This window comes from Camelus dromedarius, chromosome 25 (assembly GCF_036321535.1).
Source record: "Camelus dromedarius isolate mCamDro1 chromosome 25, mCamDro1.pat, whole genome shotgun sequence".
Taxonomy (NCBI): domain Eukaryota; kingdom Metazoa; phylum Chordata; class Mammalia; order Artiodactyla; family Camelidae; genus Camelus; species Camelus dromedarius.
Window position 1 is genome coordinate 16,214,719 of NC_087460.1, and position 23,052 is coordinate 16,237,770.

At 39.1% G+C, this 23,052-nt stretch overlaps 1 protein-coding gene across 5 annotated transcripts in view; it reads right to left on the bottom strand.

Annotated features, from left to right (window-relative positions):
• Positions 1-23,052, bottom strand: part of LMNTD1 (lamin tail domain containing 1) — a 312,243-nt gene that overhangs the window by 180,690 nt on the left and 108,501 nt on the right. The window contains exon 7 of one of the 5 annotated variants that reach the window (XR_010377826.1): positions 22,729-23,012. The exons of the other annotated variants lie outside the window; for them this stretch is intronic. The gene's annotated coding sequence lies outside the window, so the exon portion shown is untranslated. Of the gene's footprint in view, positions 1-22,728; positions 23,013-23,052 lie in introns of those variants that run through there. 5 annotated transcript variants of the gene reach the window in all.

Genomic DNA, 23,052 nt, shown 5'->3' on the forward strand with positions numbered 1-23,052 from the left:
CCTGACACCCTCTGTAGATCTCAGGCACTCATCTCCCCAGCTCTCAGCAGTGCTGGGGGCTGTGTTCTCCTCAGGAATTGCCCTCAGCTGAGGAGAGCTTCGTCACACAAGGTCATGCTTCCTTCCCTGATTGACGCAGGGTGGGTGAAGCTGAAGGACCATCTTATCTCCTGAGCCCCGCGTACCATTGCTGAGGCCTTTCTTGTGACTACACGGTAGGTCAGCACCTGCCTCTGTCCGGGCCTGTTTCCTTCACTGTCCCACGCACGTGGCCACCAGGGAGTCCACAGTGCATGCCCTGCCTACAAATCCCCATCTCGGAGTCTGTTTCCCTGGGAACTGACCTACGACAGTAGGTGTTACTGTTACACTCCTGGCGGGATTCATACGAGGAAAGCGAGGTCTAGAGAAGGGAAGTAATTTGATCAAATTTAAACAAGGAGTAGAGGAGGAATGCGGGTCAGGGCGGATGGTATACACCCCCTCTTCCCACTGTGATGTGCTGCCTCTCAGCTGCCGGCACCTTCGTGTCTCCAGATGTCTCCCCATCAGGGCTGCTGATGCCTTTGGGCCTTTCCACCAGGGCAAGGACCCAGGAGTGGACGGACTCTGTGGCGTTTGCTCAGGAGAATGCCCGGGGTCTAGGATCTCTGGATAGGCTGGGACAAGGCAGCACCGGGGGTCCTTGATTACCTTCCCACACCCTCCTTTGGGATCACTGACATCACATAGGCCTTATCTTTGAACCACTTTTTTAAAAATCCACAATTATAAAATGATAGAAAAGAAGACTGAGGTGAGACTACTTAAAGGGAAAAAAAATCATTTCCTTTTGAGGATGGTGATCAGACATTTTCCGTTTAACACGACTAAGCACAGGGAATGGTTGTAAACGTGCTCATGTGGGGTCCAGAGTAACCGTGAGAGGCAATGTCCTGACAATGGAGAAAAGTTGTGAGTGATTTCTAAGCATGGTGGTTATTCTGGAACCTTTTCCTCTAAAAGAAAATAATAAGAATCACAGAAACCATTAACATATTTGGGAGATAACACGGAGTATCAAGAGGGTACACTTAGGTTCTAGAAAGCGGTCACGTGCAGTAACCTCCCTACCTCCCTTTGAGATGCAGAACAACTGTGTCTGGAGGACCCTGAAAACTGTCTGCAGTGATGTCTTAGGTGGTTTCAGAAGGTAAGAAGTGGAGCCATCACCTCTCCAGATAGTTGTGCCTTGAAGAACTGACCCCTGTGATTAATTTGGATTGAGAAAAAGAAGGGTGTGACAACAGGTCTCTCTGCCCTGTGTCTTTATTTTTCACCTTTTCCTGAGACTCTCTGTTAGTGTTTATGGGTAGGAGGGAAACACTTCATTTAACCTAAGACGTATTTATATGTTATAAACATAGGAATAGAGGAAGAAGACAAAAAAAGGGTGTGGCTCTGAAAAATACGAATGATTAAATATAAATTTTGTAGGCCACTTTTCCGTGTGTCTGTGTGTGTTTGGGTGTGTGTGTGTGTGAGAGAGAAAGCTATTTAAAAAGCTACTTATTCTAGCCTAATAGTTTTATATGAGATATATTCCAGTGCAGTTCTGCAGTAGTTGGACAAAATACACACCTGACAGACAGGAGATGGTGAAAGGTTCTCTAGGTTAAGTACTCAGTAAGAGGAAAGGTCTAAGTCTGGAGCCCACACAGAACTACGGCTGCCCCCTCCAGTTTGTGTGCCCATTTTGAATTTATATAAATTTCTTTAATACCATGTTTTAATTCATCTTCTTTTCCTTAAAACACTTCAAAACATTCAAATAATTTTTTTTTTTTTAGATTTCATCCCACAGATTAATTCATGTATTTGTTCCCTCCCACATGACAAGCACTGTACTAAAAGGTGAGAAAACTGTCCCTCTAGTTATGGCCAAAAAATATTAACTCTGGGGGAAGCCATTTAACCTCTTTCCATCCCTGTGTTCAGATCGCCAAAATAAGATGACCTCGTGGCCCTCAAGTGCTTACAGGGCCAAGCCAACAGCATAATGAACCTGACAGCAGAGACACTTCATTTGCATATTAACCCAAAGGCACATTCTTCCCTTTCGCAAAGGAACTTGCTCTCTTCTTTTTTTTTTTTTTAAACACACTACCCCCTCAAATTATATCTTGTTTTCCCATTTCTGACAAAGACAGAAACATATTTCTTTCCTCTTAACTCTCCTACAAGAAAATAATAATACAAACGCAGTGATCAGTGTCAACAGACCACAGTACTGCCCACCCAGCAGAGATGCCAGGAGAAAGCCACATGGGGAGGCCAGCCCCACCTACAGAAGCACCCGCCACCCACCGTGTCTGGCGGCTTCCACGCAGGAATGCGGGCCCGGTGCTGCCTAATATTCCAATTTTTCAAGAGAAGCCTAACATTTAAATGTCTATTTGAAATACACTCACTTAAAAATTGTGGCAACCAATTCAAAAAAATCGTAAGAATTCAACTAGGGTCATCACCCTGGAGAACAAAACAACATACAATCGGGGCCATCTACATCCTCGGGGCCATTAGTTTAAGACTTTGGGACTAGTGGAGTTCTAAGGATTTTTCCCTACTCACACCACCCTACAGTTTTCATTAGGAGATCCTGAGGTTTGGATCAGAGTGCAGGAATCCAACCAAAATCACAGCTACAACTGCCAGAGAGTCTCAGTGTAACCTGCATCCTGAGAAAAAGGATCGCCTAAGAGAAGCCGTTTGTTACATTTAATAAAGTAGCCAGTGACAAGGAGCTAGGAGGAAGTCTACTCATTTCTAAATTAGGAAATACATATGTTTGGTGCTGGTTATAATTCTCTTGAGATTTTGGAATAATAGACCTCTGATATTGGATGTCATTAATATTGATTGCAAATTATGTAAGTTTTCTAAGATCAGTTTGGTACAGTATTGATCAAACTTGTACATCATTTGCACCTACAGGCTCCAATATCAGAAAGAAAGTGCAAACCAGGTCCTTGAGAGCACTCGCTGGGCTGTACTGGGAACTCACTGAACCTGTGACTACTCCCAAGGGTTCAGAAGGCACATGGCTTCCGCCGTGATATGCCTCTGCTGTGTCAGCTCAAGGGATTGCTAAGTGATTGATGGTATTTAAAAATAGCAGTTTCAGATATCTTAACATCTTGGCATGCCATTTATTTGTTGTGGATCCTTGGACAAGTTACTTAAACTCTCTGGACTCATTTTTTTCATCTGCAGAAGAGGGATTTTTGTGAGGATTAATCAAAACATTACATGTAAAAGGCTGACATAAGGTACCTATAACTCAGGAAGTGTCCCTTGAAATGAAAGCGTGTGAGCAACCAGTTGGTTTTGTTTAGAAGATCCGGGTATACCTAGGACAGGGTTTCTCATGAGAACGTCCTAACGCACTGGGGAGTTGCACCAGCGGTGGGAGAGGACAGGAGTGAGCGTGTGAGCAGAGGAAATTGCACACAGCCCGAAGCTAATCTTCTCTCTACCACAGTGTCAAAATCTGAACTAACCCGGGGTGGTGGAGTGGGGGGGTGGTGGTCAGACCTATGAACAGACACCCTAATAATAAATGACACCGGGAAAATCCAAAGATGCTCTTCACATTTTAAGAGACAAACTTCCTTATTATTTGACTCGTTTGTTGTACTTCAGATCATTATCAAAGTTCGACTAAAACTGGCCCACTTCATCCTATCACATCATCAGGGCAGAAATTAAAGCAGAATCGTTATAGCTGAGGAGGGGCAGGGCTGGAAACACATGCTGTCCAAGCTCAGAAAGTGCCAAGAACTCAATTTCGTTTATGAAAATGTCAGAGACCGTCTCTGTCACAGCCGCTCTGACCTCATGAGACCATCTCCATCCAAAAGGCCATGAAATTACGCCAGGGGGACAGCTTCTAGGCCATTACAACCCTTTACATCGTAGCTAAAACAAGACACAAGAGCATTTCTCAAGAGCAGAACTGAAGCTTGGGAGAAAACTTTTGGCTGGTGGATGGCTGTGACATTTTTTGGAGGGGTGTGGAGAGGCCTTTCAAAATAAGCAGTATTTTAAAACTTCTGATATTCTGGGTTAGTGTTAATATTTGGGACTCTGGGTAAAAAAAAAAAAAAAAAAAAAGACGCCCTCCCAGTACTGATTTTTTTGCTCTTCTAAGACTTGCATCTAACCTTCAGCCCATTTTGCAATCTCTCCTGCCCGAAAGATGGTGTACAGATTGCCTGAGACAGAGACTAACAGCTGTGTTTTTTCTGGCAATTCAAACACTTTGAATATAGGTCTTGGCGATGGGCATGCTAGCCTGAAACGCTGCACTGAAGTTCTCTGAGAATTTATCAATTTGTGTTTAGGGACTTTTCAAACGGAAAAATGAAGTTATTCATGTTTTCACAGGCAGTTCCAAATTCCAAATTGTGTCAAGGGTAAAATGTTTCTGTGTTTGAAAGGCCAAGGCAACTTATGTAACCCAGAAGAGGACAATATAATGCCACCCCAGAAACAAATTATAGGGCTTTAAAAATGTGCTGTTTTATAACTTTGTGCAATGGGAAGCGGTTGGTTTCTCACCCCTTAGGGGAACTGAATTTGGTTTTCATAATAAACCTGTAAGGCCTAGAGAATTAGAAATCCAAATACTTATCATAAATAAAGAAGCTTTTGTTTTATATTTTCCACATTTGGGAAGCCATCTCTCAGAGTTTTGCCAGTGACACGCTCTATGGGTTTTTTTCCATGTTGCCACTAATTGTAATCTTTGTCCTTTTTACTTTTCTTTTCTTAAACAATTGGAACTTCAGAGCCTTTGTAAAGCCCGGCTGCCACTTAGTTACAGAATTTGTTAGCTGGATATTTTGTCAGGCTAGTTTCTTCTTCCTAGTCCATCTTTCACTTATGTTTTAAGCTATGGAATGGGATGCAGGCTACCTAATATTAAAGGAAAGTACAGAAAAGTGTAGCGTACATTGTAACTGTTGAGAAGTATGCAGAAGGTTTTCTACTTGCAGTAAGGATTTGTATACTTGAGTTTGTACACAAGTGAGAGTTTCTACAAAGACAATAAGCTGGCTAAACCAGCAACAGCAGGGAAACCAATACCGAGTCCTTGACTGGTTTGGAACTGAGGGACTCAAGAGACCAATTTTAGATAAGGAACTGAGAAGAGATGAAACACCACAATAAACAGGGGGTGCGGGGTGCATCACACACCACTGGCCTAGTGGCTTTTAATTCCAAAGCCCATGGTTTTCCCACAACATTGTGCTGCGTTCTACATGCAACTATTTCCATTTGGGAACCTAGCAACTGATTTCCAACTATAGATATATTCAACAGAATATCTGCACACGGTGAGCTTGGTGAGGAATGGCAGTGAGTGAAAAAGCCCTATTCATCTTTAAAAGAATTTGATAAGACAACTATTCTCATAGATTGTGTGCCAAGATCTTTTTTTTTTTGAAAGCTAATGTTTCTCACAGAAACTCTGATACACGCCCTAAACCACCACCATAAAAGCATAGGACGTTGTAAGAAAGAGTTTAAGAGGAAAATAATAGAGGGCTGGCACTCAGAGTCTCCCAGAAATGTCTTTCACCCATAGCGGGATAAAACAGTGAAAATTAGTAACCAAGTACTTTGAAGGGTGGGACAAGCTTTTTTTTTCAAGCACATAAAAGTCAATCCAGACCTTTATTCAAGCTGATATTTGCCATGACTTTCTTGGCTTTATGGTGACCACAGGTAGACAACTTGTTCCCAGAGCCTGATAATGAAAGAGCATGTGGGCATTAACCCCATTCTGCTTCTCCTTGCAAAACCTTAAAATGTGATATAACAGACTAACAGGCATAAATCTTGGAAAGGTAAACAAATTGAACAAATATATTGGAACACCGCACTGCCTAAAATGATTCTGCCTACCCCACCCGTTTATTGTTCCCTCACCTACTACGACACAGAAGTCATCTATGTGTTTTTTTCTTGCAGTGTTTTTTATCACAGAGCATATTATTTTCTTCTCACAGTTTTCCAAAGTTCTTTCTCAATTTGGTTTTCTCAGCAAATGCAAAGAAAAACTAAGAAATCAGTAATCTGTAGATTTTTACTATCTGTAGGAATTAAATGATTTGGAGCAAGTAAGTTCAATCAACTTACATGTTGAAAAGTTCAACAGAATTCATGTAGGTCTACAGATAGATAAACAGTTATAATTTTCAGAAGGCCTATATTTTATATTTTCACCCAATCAGATAAGAACTTATCAATCAATTCATACTAAGGAAGTTACATTTGTTTATTCCACAAATATTCATTAAACACTTGACATACGCCAGGCAGTAAGTAGGCACTGGGATATGATAGTAATCTCTAGAAAGAATCCTTGCCCTCACCAAATCTGTAATGTCCAGCATAGAAGATAAATAAGCAGGAAATAAAATAAAGGATGCTAAACTGTAACAACAGAAGTGCTTATGGGAGAGCGCACGTCAGAAGCACAGAAGTTAGTTTAGGTGGGATTTGGAAAAGCTTGTAAGAGGAACATCCCACAAATACCTCCCTTGTGGGCATTTGTCAGTACCCCAAATCATTATTCATTTATTTGTTTCCATGTTTACTGCCTGTCTGCTCCCAATAGTATGTAAGTTTCTTAAGGACAGTGACTGCTTTGTTCACTGCTATATTTCCAAAGCCTAAATAAGGTCTGGAACACAATAAATATTTGCTGACTAAATGACTAACTGGTAAGAAGTGATGCTAAGGAGGTGGATAACAGCCTTCTACATTATGCTGAGATGTTCAGACTTCATTTTCCAACCAGTGGAAAGCGTGGAATGCTTTTCAGCAGGAGAATGGCATGATCTGCAGTATGGTACCACACTAGCTCCACAGAGAAAATGGATCGATCAGAAAAGGCAAGATTGATGACCTTCAGTGAGGGACCTACACCCAAGTGTGGGCCAAATTTGATGGTGGCATAAAGCTAATGATGGCGATGGGGATAGAGAGAAGTGGAAGCAGTTCAGGAAATGTTTAGGAAACAGAACCAACAGGACTTGGTGACTGGATGTAGTGCAGGGAGGGAGGGGATTAGTCAAGAATGACTCGAGGTCAAAAGATGAAAACTCTTAATTCAAAAAGAAGTATGTTCCCCAGTGTTCACAGCAGCACTATTTACAATAGCCAAGACATGGAATCAACCTAAATGTCCATCAACAGATGACTGGATAAAGAAGATGTAGTGTATATACACAATGGAATATTACTCAGCCATTAAAAAGAATGAAATAATGCCATTTGCAGCAGCATGGACGAACCTGGAGATTATCACACTAAGTGAAGTCAGTCAGATAGAGACAGGCAAATATCATGTGATATCACTCATATGTGGAATCTGATACAAATGAACTTATTTACAAAACAGAAACAGACTCACAGAGGTAGAAAACAAACTTATGATTACCCAAGGGGAAAGTAGGGGAGGGACAAATTAGAAGTTTGGGGTTAACAGATACATACTACTATCTATAAAATAGATAAATGTCAAGGTCCTAATGTATAGCACAGGGAACTCTATTCAATATTTTGTAATAACCTATAATGGAAAAGAATCTAAAAAAGAATATGTTTATATATATAGTTGAATCACTTTGCTGTACACCTGAAACTAACACAACATTGTAAATCAACTATGCTTCAGTTAAAAAAAAAAAAAAAAGAATGATCCCAGGTCTGAACCACTGGATGGTGAAGATGATATTACCATTTATTAAGATAGGAAGTACTGGAGCAAGAAGGATTTTCTTGGGGGAATATCAAGACTTCGGTTCTGAGTATATGTACTTTGAGGCACCTGCATGATATCCAAAGTTAAAATGCCCAACAGATAATCAGATACATGGGTCCCAAGCTAAGAAGGGTGTCTGGACTGTAGGCAGAAGTTGAACTTCCAGCCTAACAGAAATCCCAAACTTGTGAGGAAGCTATAATCGGAACATCTTTTTCTCTCCATTTTCATGACACTTGGCGTGCCACACTCGCTAAGCATTAGCTGATGATGGTAACTTCCCAGTGTCAGACTAGTCTTCAAGCTGAAGTGCCGAACGGCACTGACAGGGCCTGGCCTCGTGCAATTTCCAAACTGCCTGGCAGCTGAAAGGGGTGAAAAACTCATTACCAAGCCATCTGTCCCGAGATTCTGCCCCGATTTCTAGGCCAGAGAAATTTGAATAATTTCAGGAAAATTTAAATAGCACACGCAGATCGGTAAATTCCTTCGCTGTCAGATCTCTGGTCTAGTTTCTGGGGCATTAACAAAAGCCTCAGGAGGCTGAGCAAGGTGGCAGTATTAGCAAGTAGATGCCCTGTCGCCGTCATTTCAGCAGAACACGTAATTTAGCAGAGGATCAGAGGTCCTTCCATTAGGTGTGCTACATTTTTGTTACAAATGTTGGGTTTTTTCCCCTCTACTTCTATGATCCAAACTTAGGCCTAGATTGAGGTATTCCTGTACAATAAAATTAAAACACAGTCATAGCAGTGAAATTAATTGTAATGGTCAATTTGAATCTCTTCCTCGTTGCAGAGAAGCTTCCCTGAATTCCAATCTTTCCTCTCTACTTGCCTCAGTCCTTTTCTCCTTTCTTTCCATTCTTCCTCAGTCTCTCTCCTTTTTCCCACCTACTTCTTTCTTTCCTTGTGTAATGAAAGTGCACGGGATTTTGTGTCAGATAGAACTGGGTTTGGATCAGATTTCCACCTTATTTTAACCAAGTGCACTGAATCCCTTCCTTATTATTTAAACAATAATAATGTTGATGATTTAAAATATCACAGGGTTACTATGAGGATTAGATGAGAAAATATATAAAATTCACTGCATAAAGGTGGCTTGCAGTAGGCATTCCACAAATATAGTTTATGCTTTCCTTCTGTTTCCATTTTCCTCCATTAAGGCTTAATGAAACCACTTGTTAAACGTGGTTAAATTTGATTCAGTGAGTGATGGGAGAGGAAACTGGACAGTACTGGGTTCAGAAATGAATGAAAAACAATCATTTCTAGACAGTAAGTGACACAGGCACTCTTTCAGGAAGCAGAACAGGGTAGAGGGATAGAGAACAACAGAGCAACAGTATGGAGGAGAATCAGCCGAGCAAAAAGGTTCATTGATGGTAGTTTGTTTTTTGGGTTTTTTTTTTTAGGATGGGAGGTTTGAATGTGCTCATAACAAGGAAAGAAAGGGACTGATGGAGAGGAGGAATATAAAAATGAGAAAGATCAATAAGAGAGAAAATACCTTAAGGAAATAGAATATAAGAGCAGCGTTGATAAAAGTTACCATACCTATAAAACAAACTGCCAAGTGAACACAAAGTCCTCATGGGCAGTTCAAGCACGGCCTCTGGAGACCTGGGCTCACCACAACCTAGGATTTCAAGAGACCATTACTACTAGCCAGCAGTAGCCAGAACTTCAGTGTTCAAGGCTGGGGAGCATTGTAGGAGCCCCCTACATACAGCTGCCTGTCCCTGATCCCTGGGATGGCAGTTACTCATTACATGCCAAGTGGGTAAGAGCGACAGATACAGTTTATTTAAGATCCTGTCTGTGGGAAGTACAGACCTCAGTGTGAGTATGAGCTTCATCATTTATTATTTGCATGAGCTTAGAAAAGTTTTTAGATTTCTCTGAGCCTGTTTCTTGAACTCTAAAATAAGAATAATGGCTCTTAGGTACTAGAATTGAAGATAATGTACACCAATTAATTTATAGTGATTAGCATACAGAAAATTATCTTCATTGTGGGTGTTAGAGGACTGTAATATGCCTGTTTGTTTATTATTGAGCAATGTTTTCTTTCCGTAAAACTTTGAGCATGCCTGATACAACGTGCTTGCAGAAATCTGAGCTGATGTCACCACCACTGAAGTTATCCAGAGGTAAAAAGAATGTTTCATTCTTTTATTTCACTTCTGAATATCATTATTGTAACTATCATTATTAAATTAGTGTACTTAGCCAGTCGTTTTGGCTAGACTAATCCATTCAGAGTACATTTTTAATGTAACAAACTGAGAATGTCTAAGACTTAGCTTACGAATGGCCCAATTTTTGTATTGCCTTTCCTTGATCCTGAGTTCAGATTCTACCAGAAAAGGCAGAATCTAACATGTAAGCCCTTTCTGCAGGTAATTAAATTGAATAGTGAAGAATATTTGGAATGGCTTAAAGTAATAAGGCAAAGGGAGGGGTTAGGAGAGTCCAAACAGAGTGACTCTATGACCCAGTAGAGAAATGCTTCTCAAACTTTCATGGGCCCATACACCAGCTGAAGATCTTGTTAAAATGCACATTCTGATTCAGGAGACCTAAGGCTGAGATCCGAGGTTTTGCGTTTCTAACAGACTTCCAGGTACCAAGGATGCTACTGACCCCAACCACAGTCCGAGTAGTGAGGAAGAATCTAGAATTCAGTAATGAATGGAGAGGAGTAATGTCATGTGCCCGCTAACCCAGCATCACAGAAAATATCTGAAAACTCAAATCACCAGCCACTCGCCGCCTGAAGTCTCTCATCTTCTCACATAAGAGCTCTCTGACGTTTTATGCTAAAAACTGATTTATATTCATCTGCAAGCAGAATATATAAACTCTGGAAACATTTTTTAATCTAGAAACCTCAAGGACATTGATCAAATAGCTAAAGAAGTAACAATAACAAGGCGACATCACCTATTGAGCTGAAGGAACAAAAACAAGGTATCTTAACCAACTGCCTTTATCAGAGCTGGGCCATTCCATGCACCTGAAATGAATACAATGTTATGTGTCAATATTTCAACAATAAAAAACCAATTGGGCCATTCCTTCACATGCTCTGATGGTGGAATAACCACCAAGATAGATATAATTTTCCCAAAGGGAAATTATAACAAATCTTTCTACTGAGATTTTCTTCTCTGGTGGGCCTATCAGTATGAAATGTCACTTTCTCTAGTATAAAGCAAATTCAGATTCACATTCAATTTCAATTCCATTGGATTTTAATTCTATTACACAATTATTTTAGAAGGAAGCACGGGAGAGAAATACTTGAATATATGAAAACCTTAAAGAGGTGGTATGCCCTAATTACTTTTAGAATGATTTGCTTCGCTGAACACAAGAATTAATAGTGGCAATCAATACTCTGGTTTATCTCTTTTTAAGTGTCTCTTTTCATTAGAATATTTCTTTTTTCTAAAAGCAGTCACCCTCTTTAGACAATGAGGCTAGCTGTACCCAAGGGCTTTCAATTGTGGTCAGAGGGTGCACACTTTCTCTAATGATCTCAGGAAGGATGATCAAAGGTGTACTGTGCGTGAAGATGTTTACTCAGCAGTCAGCTCTCACACATGTTTAGGCGTTTTTATCTTTAACAGCTAAAGAGAATGTCAGAAGCCTCATTTCCTGGCTAGACATTACGCATCCTGCCCTCGGCGTGGACAAGTACACAGCACATCCTCTCCATTGTTGCACAAGTGATGGCTGTTAACATGATGGCTGACACCTTCACCAAACCATTATTCTTAGAAACAAGGCAATCTATAAACACAGAGAGGAAGATTTTGCTAGCTGGGTGCTTATGTCTATATTTGCCACCTGGGGAGAATAATGACTTTATTTCAGAACACGTTGTATAAGTAGAGATATATCCAAATTTTACAGTGGAGTGGCTTATGCTTTTGTTTCAGTCATTTCAGTTTTGTTTTCTGGGTATCTTAATGTAAAATGACCCTTGGAAGGCTTTTGCAAATTTATCTTCTTAAACTGTACCCATCCTCTGAGCTAAAGTGTGGTTACAATTGCTTCCAAAATGGAAACCCTGATTTATAGTTCCAGGTACTGTATTTTCAAAGGCGCTGCAGCACCGTGGGATCCATGTCCACTTGTCTTCACTCCCCTGATAAGTAGCAAAGCATCCTGGAGGAGAGGCAGGCACGGGCTGTCACTGACAAGCCGGGATGCGGGTTCCCTGGGAGAGCCATTCATCCTGTCACCAACACGATGCCTCACTTCAACTACCCAGACAAAAATAGATCTTTACTTGAGCTGGGAAAGCAGGGGAATGGAGAAGTATTGAGCTGCAAGTTTAAATATTTCAGCTCTGTCTGTGAAAATGACTCCCTGTCTGTCTGTAACCTTGGTCAGGTTAATTCACTTAAGCTGCAAAGAGCTGATCCACCTTTCCTGTCAATCAAGTGAACAACTGCTTTTTAACATAATGATGAGCACAGACAAAGAAAATGCAGCAAATTGACTTGAAGTTGATGTGATATCAGGCTGGACTACCACCTGGAGACATTTGCATAGAAAACAAAATACTGAACACAAAATATTGAACACAAGCACATTTTCCTTTAAAAAAAAACAAGCAGTAAATTTTGAAACAAATAGCCAATTTTAATTAATAATAATTTATGATATCAATTAACATTCCCTAGAATGTAGCTATTAAAATAAAACCCACAGTTTGATAATTACCTTTTCTTCATTACGGTCTAGTTGCTTAATGGGTCTTCCCAAATAGACTGTAAACTCCTCAAGGGCAGCAATAATGTCTTTTTCGTTTGTGATTTAGGGTTAAATCACAAGATTTCTGTGCTGCCCACGAGCTCAACATAAATAGAGAGATGGAAAAGGATTCCATTCTGGCTTCTAAGAAGTCCTCAGTGTGCAATAAGAGAATAAAATGCGCTCTCGTGCCACGATCTCCATGGTTATTCCAGCTCATATTGTGGCACAGCTGGATTAAACTAGACATTTAACAGGGATCTAGGAGCAGATGGAGAAGGTGAGGACATTTTGCACTTTTGTCTTACCTTGTGGGTGCTGGCCCCATTGCTCTGGCACCAAGTCACCCGTACTACTGCTCTCAGGTCTGAGATCTGATTGGAGTAAGTTTTACGTTCCTTGGAGTTCAAATTTCTACTCTTTTGTTTTAATAAAGTTGAACTATCTCTGTACGGTGATTCTTGGTACAGCCATTTATTTTGTAATTATTCTACTAATAATTACCATTTATTGAGCATGATTAAATCATTGGTAATCTAAGTAGATTAATTAAATCTACTAAAAAAAAAACCTTATGTAGTAGTTATGATTAGTCACAAAACAAGAGATAAGGAAATTGAATCCCAGAGATCTAACTTCATGTAACCGAAAAGTGAAGGAGAAAGTATTTGAAACTGGGTTGGACTGATTATAAAATCTGTGGTCCTGATGTAGGCACCTTGAATATCTGCCACTTATTCTCATCTTGGCACATAAGGCCTCTCTTGGTTTGTCAGATTGTACCAGGCTACTGAATAAACTCTGTACAGCAGGGTAGGGAAATCAGTGGAGCAGTCATTTGTTCCAGGTACAGCTAAAATACCACTATAAAAAAATGTGTCCACATGTACAAGGAGAAAAAAGGCTCATAGCAATGTTATGTAAAATAACCAAAACAAAAAGAAAGAAAGAAAGAAAGAAAGAAAGAAAGAAAAAAAGAAAGAGGATTAAAAGAGAAGCAACCCAAATATCAATCAAAAGGCCCATCATAAATGGATAAACAGATTATGGTATAGCCATGTGGTAGAATATTATATAGCAGTGAAAAGAAAGGAAGTACAGCTACAAATAACAATGTGAATGAATCTCAGGGACTGAAGATTAAACAAAGAAGCTACTGCAGAAAAATACATCAAAGTAAGATTCCACATATAAAGCTCTTTGACATGCAAGACTAGATAATATAGCAAGGGAATGATAACACAAAATGCAGTGTTCAGGACAGGGGTGGGCTATGAAGAAAGAAGGGGGAGGATGAGTTCTTGGAAGGATTCTCATAAGATGGCAAAGTTAAAGTGCTCTTTTTCTTAAACTTGGTGGGTATTCAGGCAAACACTATATAATTACACTTTTTAAAAATTTTGTGTTTTTCAAAATTGTATCAAAATATACATAACACAAAATTGACCATTTCAACCATTTTTAGGTGTACAGTTCAGTGGCATTAAGCATATTCACACTGTTGTGCAATTATCACACATTAGATTAAAAGCGCTTATAGCAATGGTTGGTGATACTTACATAACCTTCATACCTTTGGTAAATTTCAGACAGCTCATGACTGTAAGAAAAAGTCCCTCACTTTGGTAAGTTTCTGTAGTGAGAAGTTTGCTCTTTGTTGCTGAGAAAAGTACACTGAGTTAGTCTGGGAGAAATTAATATAGTACATGGAGGAAGGTTGAGATATTTGGTTTCCTGAAGCAAATAAAAAGCAGCAACATATTTTCAATGAGATCTGAAGGTTCAAGGACACCTAGACTTTAAGGAGTTCTGTCTACTACCTGTTGGGTCGACTTGTAAAGCAAATTTTAAATCAGATGGTATTTTATTGCACAAATTAGATTTCATTTCTCTTTTTGTTTTATAGCCCAGTAGTAAAAATAAATAAATAAATAAATGACAGTTGCTTCTGGACACGTTCCAAATGTTACATAGTTAGAAATGGCAAGTAACTGTTTCCTAATGTTTTCCGTAATACCAACTGTCCATGTGTTATCTGACGGGCAAGGATAAAAAAGCAGGTGGGAAGGCCAATGGAGTTATATTTTCCACCAACTCACACTTTTGAGCATTATTGATCTCAGGTTTTTCTCCAATGCTGGGATTTCAGACTCCAGTTTAATAATTTCTTGCTGCAGTTATTCACTTGTGCCCCGTCCCTGTTGCAGCATGACTTGATTATTGTCTCCAGGCATTTGTAACTCCAGAGACTGAAGGCAGACAAGAAAAGGGAGCCTGTCTGTTTTAGGCAAGAATTCTCTGTTTTAAAATAAAAGAAGCCATTGAACGCCAAAGCCGATTATGTAACAAACCCATCAAGGCTGCAAAATTCCACCAGAGAATGAAGCATGGTGGGAATTTTCAAGTCAGATCTAATTTCTTTTCTGCCCGCAGGAGTTCTTTGTTAAAAGCAATATATTAATTTCTTAAAAAAAAAAAAAATCTGGCAAGATTTCAAAAAAAGTAGATTAATCTGCTACATTTTATGACACTTTATAGCCAGTTCATGTTTTAACAAGCTCATTCATTTAACGACAATAGATTATCTGACACATTTCCCTTTTATTAACTAGATTTTTCCTCATGAAGTATAGTTTATTTAGAATTTTTTTAAATCTCAGTTTCTTTACAGGATAGTTCCATAAATATTCACAATATACAATTCTGTGTTATGCATTTTTTATAAAAAATATAGCAAACAATGCACCATGAATAATAATGATGATACACTTTGCTGGCCCTGCTTCTTTAGGATTTTAATTAAAAGTAAGCACATGGCACTTAGAAGGCAGCATATAGATGATCTGTGAGTAACAACATGGCAAAGCAAATTAAAATTGTAAATTGTTTCATCATCCAAATATCTGAGTCTTGCTGAATTCTGAGAGGCAGCAAGATCCAGTGACTCCCTCGAATGGTAAATCCAGATTTCTCTTTTCTCAGATGTAAATTGTAAATGATAATATCATCATCTCACTTTATTGCAGAAAGAAATGAAACACTACGTGTACTATCTAAACCTAACTGTAATTTGTTGGGACCATTCACTTAAGCATTTTCTGGAAATTCGTACGTAGGGAATACACAGACTCCATTTGATAATGCTGCACACACTGCTGATTCATTAAATTTCTAAAGATATCTGAAATATTTTATTTTTAAAAAGTAACTTATAATACACACACACACATATATAAATAACAGGAAACTCTATACATATATATGTCTCTCCTCCACCCCACCTGACCCACACTGTAGGTGGTACCTTCTCAGTCAGTGAGAGCTAGCCGAAACACTGTATTGTGCACATATTCCTGGCTAAAGAGTATTGGTGCACCACATTGCAAAGGCCCTCTGCCAAAGAGTACTCTACCTCACTTTCCTGAGTTGGGTGAGTTCTAAAGCATGTATCATTTACTATGCTGTGGCTGTTCTTTCTACTACTTGTTGTGTGTTATGGTGGATGGTTTTGACCCATAATGTATGACAAAAGTCAAAAGGTATGCAAGCAATACTTATACCTAAAAAAGGTGGTGAGGGGATAAGCAGACCACAAGGTGTCTTTAAGAAAATGACTTAGGATAGAAACAGCTTATACTGCTCAATATCAAACAAACAAATAAATAAACAAACAACCCAATCAAAAAGTGGGCAGAAGACCTAAATAAATTTCTCCAAAGAAGACATACAGATGGCCAACAGGCACATGAAAAGATGCTCAACACTGCTAACTATTAGAGAAATGCAACCAAAACTACAGTAAGGTATCACCTCACAATGGTCAGAATGGCTATCATCAAAAAGTCCACAAATAATAAATGCTGAAGAGGGTGTGGAGAAAAGGGAACCCTCCTGCACTGTTGGTGGGGATGTAACTTAGTGCATTCACTATAGAGAACAGTATGGAGGTTCCTTAAAACACTAAAATTAGAGTTACCATATGATCTAGCAATCCCACTCCTGGGCATTTATCCAGAAAAGATGAAAATTCTAATTCGAAAAGATACACGCATTCCAATGTTCACAGCAGCCTTATTTAAAATAGCCAAGACATGGAATTAACCTAAATATCCGTCAACAGATGAATGGATAAAATAGATGTGGTATACATACAAAATGGAATATTACTCAGCCATAAAAAGAATGAAATATTTCCATTTGCAGCAACATGGATGGACCTACAGATGATTATATTAAGTGAAGTAAGACAGAGAAAGACAAATATCATACAATATCACTTATATGCAGAATCTGAAAAAAAATGACATAAATGAATTTATTTACAAACCAGAAACAGACTCACAGACATAGAAAACAAACTTATGGTTACCAAAGGGGAAAGGAGTAGCAGGGAGGGATAAATTAGGAGTTTGGGATTAACATATACACACTACTATAAAATAGATAAACAACAAGGTCCTGCTATACAGCACAGGGAACTATATTCTATATCTTGTAATAACTCATAATGGAAAAGAATCTGCAAAAGAATATATATATATACACACACATATACATGTATAAAAAAAACTGAACCACTTTGCTCTATGGCTGAAACATTGTAAATCAACTATACTTCAATTTTTTTAAAAAAAGAAAATTATTTGGGAATCAGAAAGTAAAAATCATGAAGCATTCATTGATTTTTGAAGGTCCTTTGACCTTTCATAAACATTACTGCAAACTATGGGACTAACCAACAAAGAGAGATTGTGCATGTTGATTGTCTGAGAGCATCTCCTTGGGGCTGTCCTCCAATGAACCCACAAAGAAATGGTCCTGCCATTTCTGGGAATACATCCCCTGAATTCAACCAGATGGGCCACATCGAAAAGTTTTCTGGAGACATGGTGTCTTTTGGAAAGTAATTTTAAAAATACAGCTTTTTGATGTGACAAAAGGTGTTCAAGAGACTGGCTGAATCACGTGAGATGCATCACAGAGTGAAGAGATGGACCATATCTGGTGAAAGCACAAGAGTAAAAAGGGTGCAAGTGTGTCAAGACAGAGAAATAATACGCTGATATAAGTTTAAATCTCACACCTAACCTAGCGCATTTAATGCAAAATGGAAGTCACTCTTTCTAGGGAGTGGAGATGCTTACTATGGCAGAAAACAGTAGGTAAATCAGTACGTAACGGTTAAGCCTGCTCAAACAACACTGCCTGGCATATATTTATATACATAGTAAGTGGTTAGTGAGTGAATCCACAAGTAGCCTACATGACCCAAGTAAAATTAGCCTCTAACTAAAAAGTGAAGCTAATGTTGTTTTCCAGATAGTAGGCAAAATATCACCAAAAATGCACCAGCAGGAAGATTCCACAGCAAGTATACACCTTATCTCTTTTTGATATTAAAAAATAAAGATAATTCTAAAATAGCATAGCTAAGTTATATATTTAATCAGAAGACAAGGAGTTTTCTTACAGCTTCTTACTCAGGGGAAATGTTTATGAAAAACTATAAAAGGTCTTTATGTCTTTTTCTCTAAATTCTTAGCGGTGATATGTGTTTTACTGGGCCCACTTTACATGAGATAGGTCCATGGAAATCAATCAGATTGATTCCTAGATCTGCCTCCAAAACCATTTAATTTCCATATTTTCTACAAAAACTTCCCCTTCTCATTCCTGCATCTTGCAAGTTGGGACAGAAAATAGGTGAACTCTTCCACATTCATCTTTCTTACACACACACACACACACACACACACACACACACACACACACACGTATATTTAGAGGGAAAGAAAAGTTTAAAAGACATATGTAAGAAAATCCTTTTTGCAGCAGAGTGTTTAACCTCTGTCAATCATTTCCCCTGCTCTTACTGAATCTCAGAAGCTTGAGGGCTGGGGTTATGGAAGAAGCAGCAGAGGAAGAGGCAAGGACCCAAGAGAAGTGACTCTTTCTTTAAGCAGTGACCAGGCTCACTGATCAATCAGAAGATACCAAAGTTAGCAAAATGCAGCCCCACTGTCACGGAACTTTCATTCTAAAGGTAGACAAGCTAATGAATAAACACACTATAAATAAAAAAATTATAAAATTGGAAAAGCTATGAAATAAACAGGTGAGGGCCGAAAGATAACAATGGCTGAAGTGTATTGGGGGTGGATACCCACTTCTGATAGAATACTCACGGCTAAATGAGGACTTGGCCTTAGGAAGATGGGGAAGCATTTCCTGGGGAAAATAGCCGGCACACCTGGTCCTGAGGTGGAAAGACTGTGAGGGGCAGAGACCCCAGTGACCAGTTCCCCTTCTGCAGAGACGGCGCTGGTTGACTTACAGAGAAGGGGCAGCAGGAGGCCAGGAGGGGCTTGGAGGGGCTGCTGCAGGAGTCTTGGTAAGAGTAGTGGACAGCCAGGACCAAGGCAGGGCAGGGGAGACGGACAGGAACGAAGGCATGAGGATTGCTGATGGCGTGGGTGTAGACATGCAAGAAAAGGTGAGAATCGACAATGAATCTTGGCTTCCAGGTGGCGCGCACAGACGTGAATAAGACCAGAGATGGGAACCAGATCTGAGGGAAGGAGTGGGTAATTGAAGTCAAAAATTCCTCTTAATGGCCTTTTTAATGGATTGACTCTGTGGATTTACTTTGTCAGAAGTGGCAACAAGCAGAAATTCACCTGCAGATAACCTCACTGCTGATCCTGCTGGAGCTGTGAAATAGCTGCTTTATAAAACGAAGGATTACAAAACTAAATACACTAATTATTCCCCTCAACCTGGTATAACAGTAACCACGTGAGAACTATAATGAGCCTCACTTAATGCGCAGCATGTTTTAAGTGTCTCAGAGCAAAGTACTGAATACGTGTGCAAGGCTCATTAATTTAGCATCCAGGAACGTGTTGTTGGATACAGTAGTGCTAAAAAAATTCAGAGTTAGTAGCACAGTTTCTTCTGCACAAAATACTATCTCTAACAGCTTAACAGGTGGCATTGGTCCTGTTCATGAACCCTGGCCTGGTTTCAGAGTCTGTGAGCATCAAAACAAGTTATTTGACAAATCTCACAATCTGGAAGGGTATCATTGCCTCATTTGGAGTGAAGTCCACTATATTCAGGGATGAGAGTCTTTTCTTTTCCTCTGACTCCTGTGCTAACGGAGTTGAGGAGACTTCCCGAGGTTACACGTGGGTTTACTTGGTTCAAGTTCTTGCCTAGAGGACAAATGATGTATCGTACAGGATTACTCACAGAAGGCTAAACACAGCTCTTTGTGCCATACCCATTGCTTCGTTGCATTAATATTTCAATTTTTATATGAAGTAATAAGCTAGTGCCCAAATTTCATTGTCCCCGATGCATCCATCAGCCAGTCTTCAGAGATCTGAAGTGATGAGATATTTAGTCCATTCTTGAATGTTGCTAGAGAATGAGACCTCCCAATCTCATCAATTCAATAAACATTAAGAGAATGTGTACCATGTATCAGAAACGGTAGGGGCCGAGGATACAGTTTATGTTGTGTCCTGTTCCTATAAATTGCCTCAAACTCCCACTTCTGTATTTCTTTAATTTAATTTTTTTGCTTTGTTTTCTTTTGAGGGGGTGGTAATTAGGTTTATTTATTTACTTACTTACCGATTTTTTAAATGGAGGAACTGGGGATTGAACCCAGGACCTTGTGCATGCTAAGCACGTGCTCTACCATTGAGCTGTACCCTTCCCCCGATTTCTTTAACACAAGGTAATATTTATTGAGCACTTAGTGTGGTCCAGCAAGTATTTTCAAGGAATAACTCAAAGACAGCTATTTCACCTACAAATTTTCTCACATACAAGGAACAGGATGACCAGCTTGTCCCAGTTTGCCTGGGACTGCCTTGGTTAATTTTTAAATTGAAATGAAATTCACATAACATAAAATTAACCATTTAAAGTATACAAGTCAGTGGCATTTAACACCTTCACAATGTCATGCCATTGCAGGCCCTATCTAGCTCCAAAACATTGCCATCACCCCAAAAGAAACTCCGTGGTCCATTAAATAGTCACTCTCTACTCCTGCTCTCCCCAGTCACTGGTAACCACCAGTCTCTCTTCTTTCACATAAATGGAATCCTACATGTAACTTTTGTATCTGGCTTTTTTGATTTAGTATAATGTAGTATAATGTTTCAGAGGTTCATCCACTATGTAGCATGTATCAATTCTTGATTCCTTTTAATGGCCAAATAATACTGTGTTGTACATATATCTGAATTTGTTTATTTGTTGTCAGCAGATGGACATTGGATGGTTTCCACCTTTTAGCTACTGTGAACAGTTTCTATGAACATTTGTGTACAGGTATTTGAGTACCTGTTTTCAATTCTTTGGGGTATATACCCAGGAGTGTAATTGCTAGGTCATACGATAATTCTATGTTTAACTTTCTGAAGAATGACCAAACTGTCTTCCACAGTGGCTGCACCATTTTACCTTGCCACCATCAATATACAATGGTTCCAATTTCTCTGTATTCTTGCCAGGAACTGTTATTCTCTGATTTTGTGGAGGGTTTGGTTTTTTTGCTTGTTTTTAAATTATAGCTATCCTGCTGGGTATTCAGTGGTGTCTCTTTGTGGTTTTGAGTTCCATTTCCCTAATGCCTAATAATGTTGAGCACCTTTTCAGGTAAGCTTATTGGCCATCTATCTATCTATCTTCTTTAGAGAAATGTCTATTCAAGTGTTTTGTGTATGTTTTAATTGGGTTGTTTGTCTTTTTGTTGTTGAGCTGTAGGAACTTTTTGTATATTCTGAATACCACACCCTTATCAGATACATGATTTGCAAATATTTTCTCCCATTGTGTAGGTTGTCTCATCACTTTTTTTGATAATGTCCTTTGATGAACCAAAGTTTTAAATGTTGGTGAATTATGATTTATCTATTTCTCCTTTTTCTGCTTTTGGTATAATACCTAAAAATGCACTGCCAAATCCAATGTCACAAAGATTTAGCCCTGTGTTTTCTTCTAACAGTTTTATGTTCTAACTCTTATATATTAGGTTGTTGTTCCATTTTACATTCATTTTTGTATATGGTGTGAGTAGGGAGGGGTTACAGTTTCATCCTTTTACATATGGATATCCAGTTATCCCAACCCCATTTTTTGAAAAGACTGTTCTTTTCCCACTGGATTGTCTTGGTACCCTTGTCAAAAATCAATTGACCATAGACATATGGGTTCACTTCTAGGCTCCCATTTCTATTCCACTGGTCTATATATCTGTCCTTATGCCAAGACTCAAACCCTTACTTCTTGAAGGGCAGAGAAAAGTTCATACCAAAAATACACAAAGATTTAAAAAAAAAAAAAAAAAACACTCACACAGTTCCTACCATAGAGGAGTTCACAGTCTTAAAGAGACACACAATTCCCTGAACTTATACAAAAAGTCTTCATAAGTGTACAGACCACATTTATCTAGAGAGAAAGAGCCATAGTTTTCCTTAGCTTCCCAAAAGTGGTTATAACATAAACAAAAAATAAGACCTAATTAAGAGAACACTTGTTCTCAGTCCTAGGTATATGTTAGAATGTCCTGGGAAGCTTTTAAAAACTAGTCATTCTTGGGACTCATATCTAGAGGTTCTGATTCAACTGAATGGGAGTGGGGCCCAGGTATTAGTATTTTTTAAAAGTTTCCAAGGTATTATAATTTGTGGCCAGTGTTGAGAACTCCTGGTCTAAAAGAGTCATCATCATAGGCAACAATGTAGGTTATTCCATATTATATAAATAAGGGCAATATAGTGTGATAAATGCTAAATACAGAAGTTTACAGTAACTGTCATCTTTTTCCCTAAGATCTCACAAATTATATTTGGAAAGTGTAGAATATAATATAAAGACTCAGAGAAAATTTAAGAGAACTTTTAATACAAATACCTGTATCTTTATTTTTCTCTGTTTCTGGAAGCTACTTCTAAATATCTTGGTACTGAGCCAGGTTTGACCACAACCATGTGAGAAACCCTGAGCCAGGGCCATCAGCTAAGCCATCTTGGGTTCAGAAACTGTGTGACTAATAGATGTTTGGTGTTGCAGGTGACAACATTTTGGGATTATTTGTTATGCAGCAGTAGATAACAATACAAATGGTAAGTAAATATTCAAACACTTTATTAAAAATAAGCACCTTCTCCATGGGTGCTCTCATGTGTAGAAGAAAAACAATGGTTGGCCTTGAGATCAGGAACCTGGGTGCAAGCTGAGCCCCATCACTTGTTCTGTGAAATGGGAATAATAATGTTTGTCTCCTTGGCCAGAACTGCATCACATGTCCATACCTGAGTCAACCATGACTCATTCCTTTTGGCTCAGGATGACACTATCCATGACGTGAATGACTGGACAGAGGAAAGTTGAAACATGGACAACAGGGTCTGCTTGGAGAAAGGAGAAATGTTCTTGGAGTAAGCAACA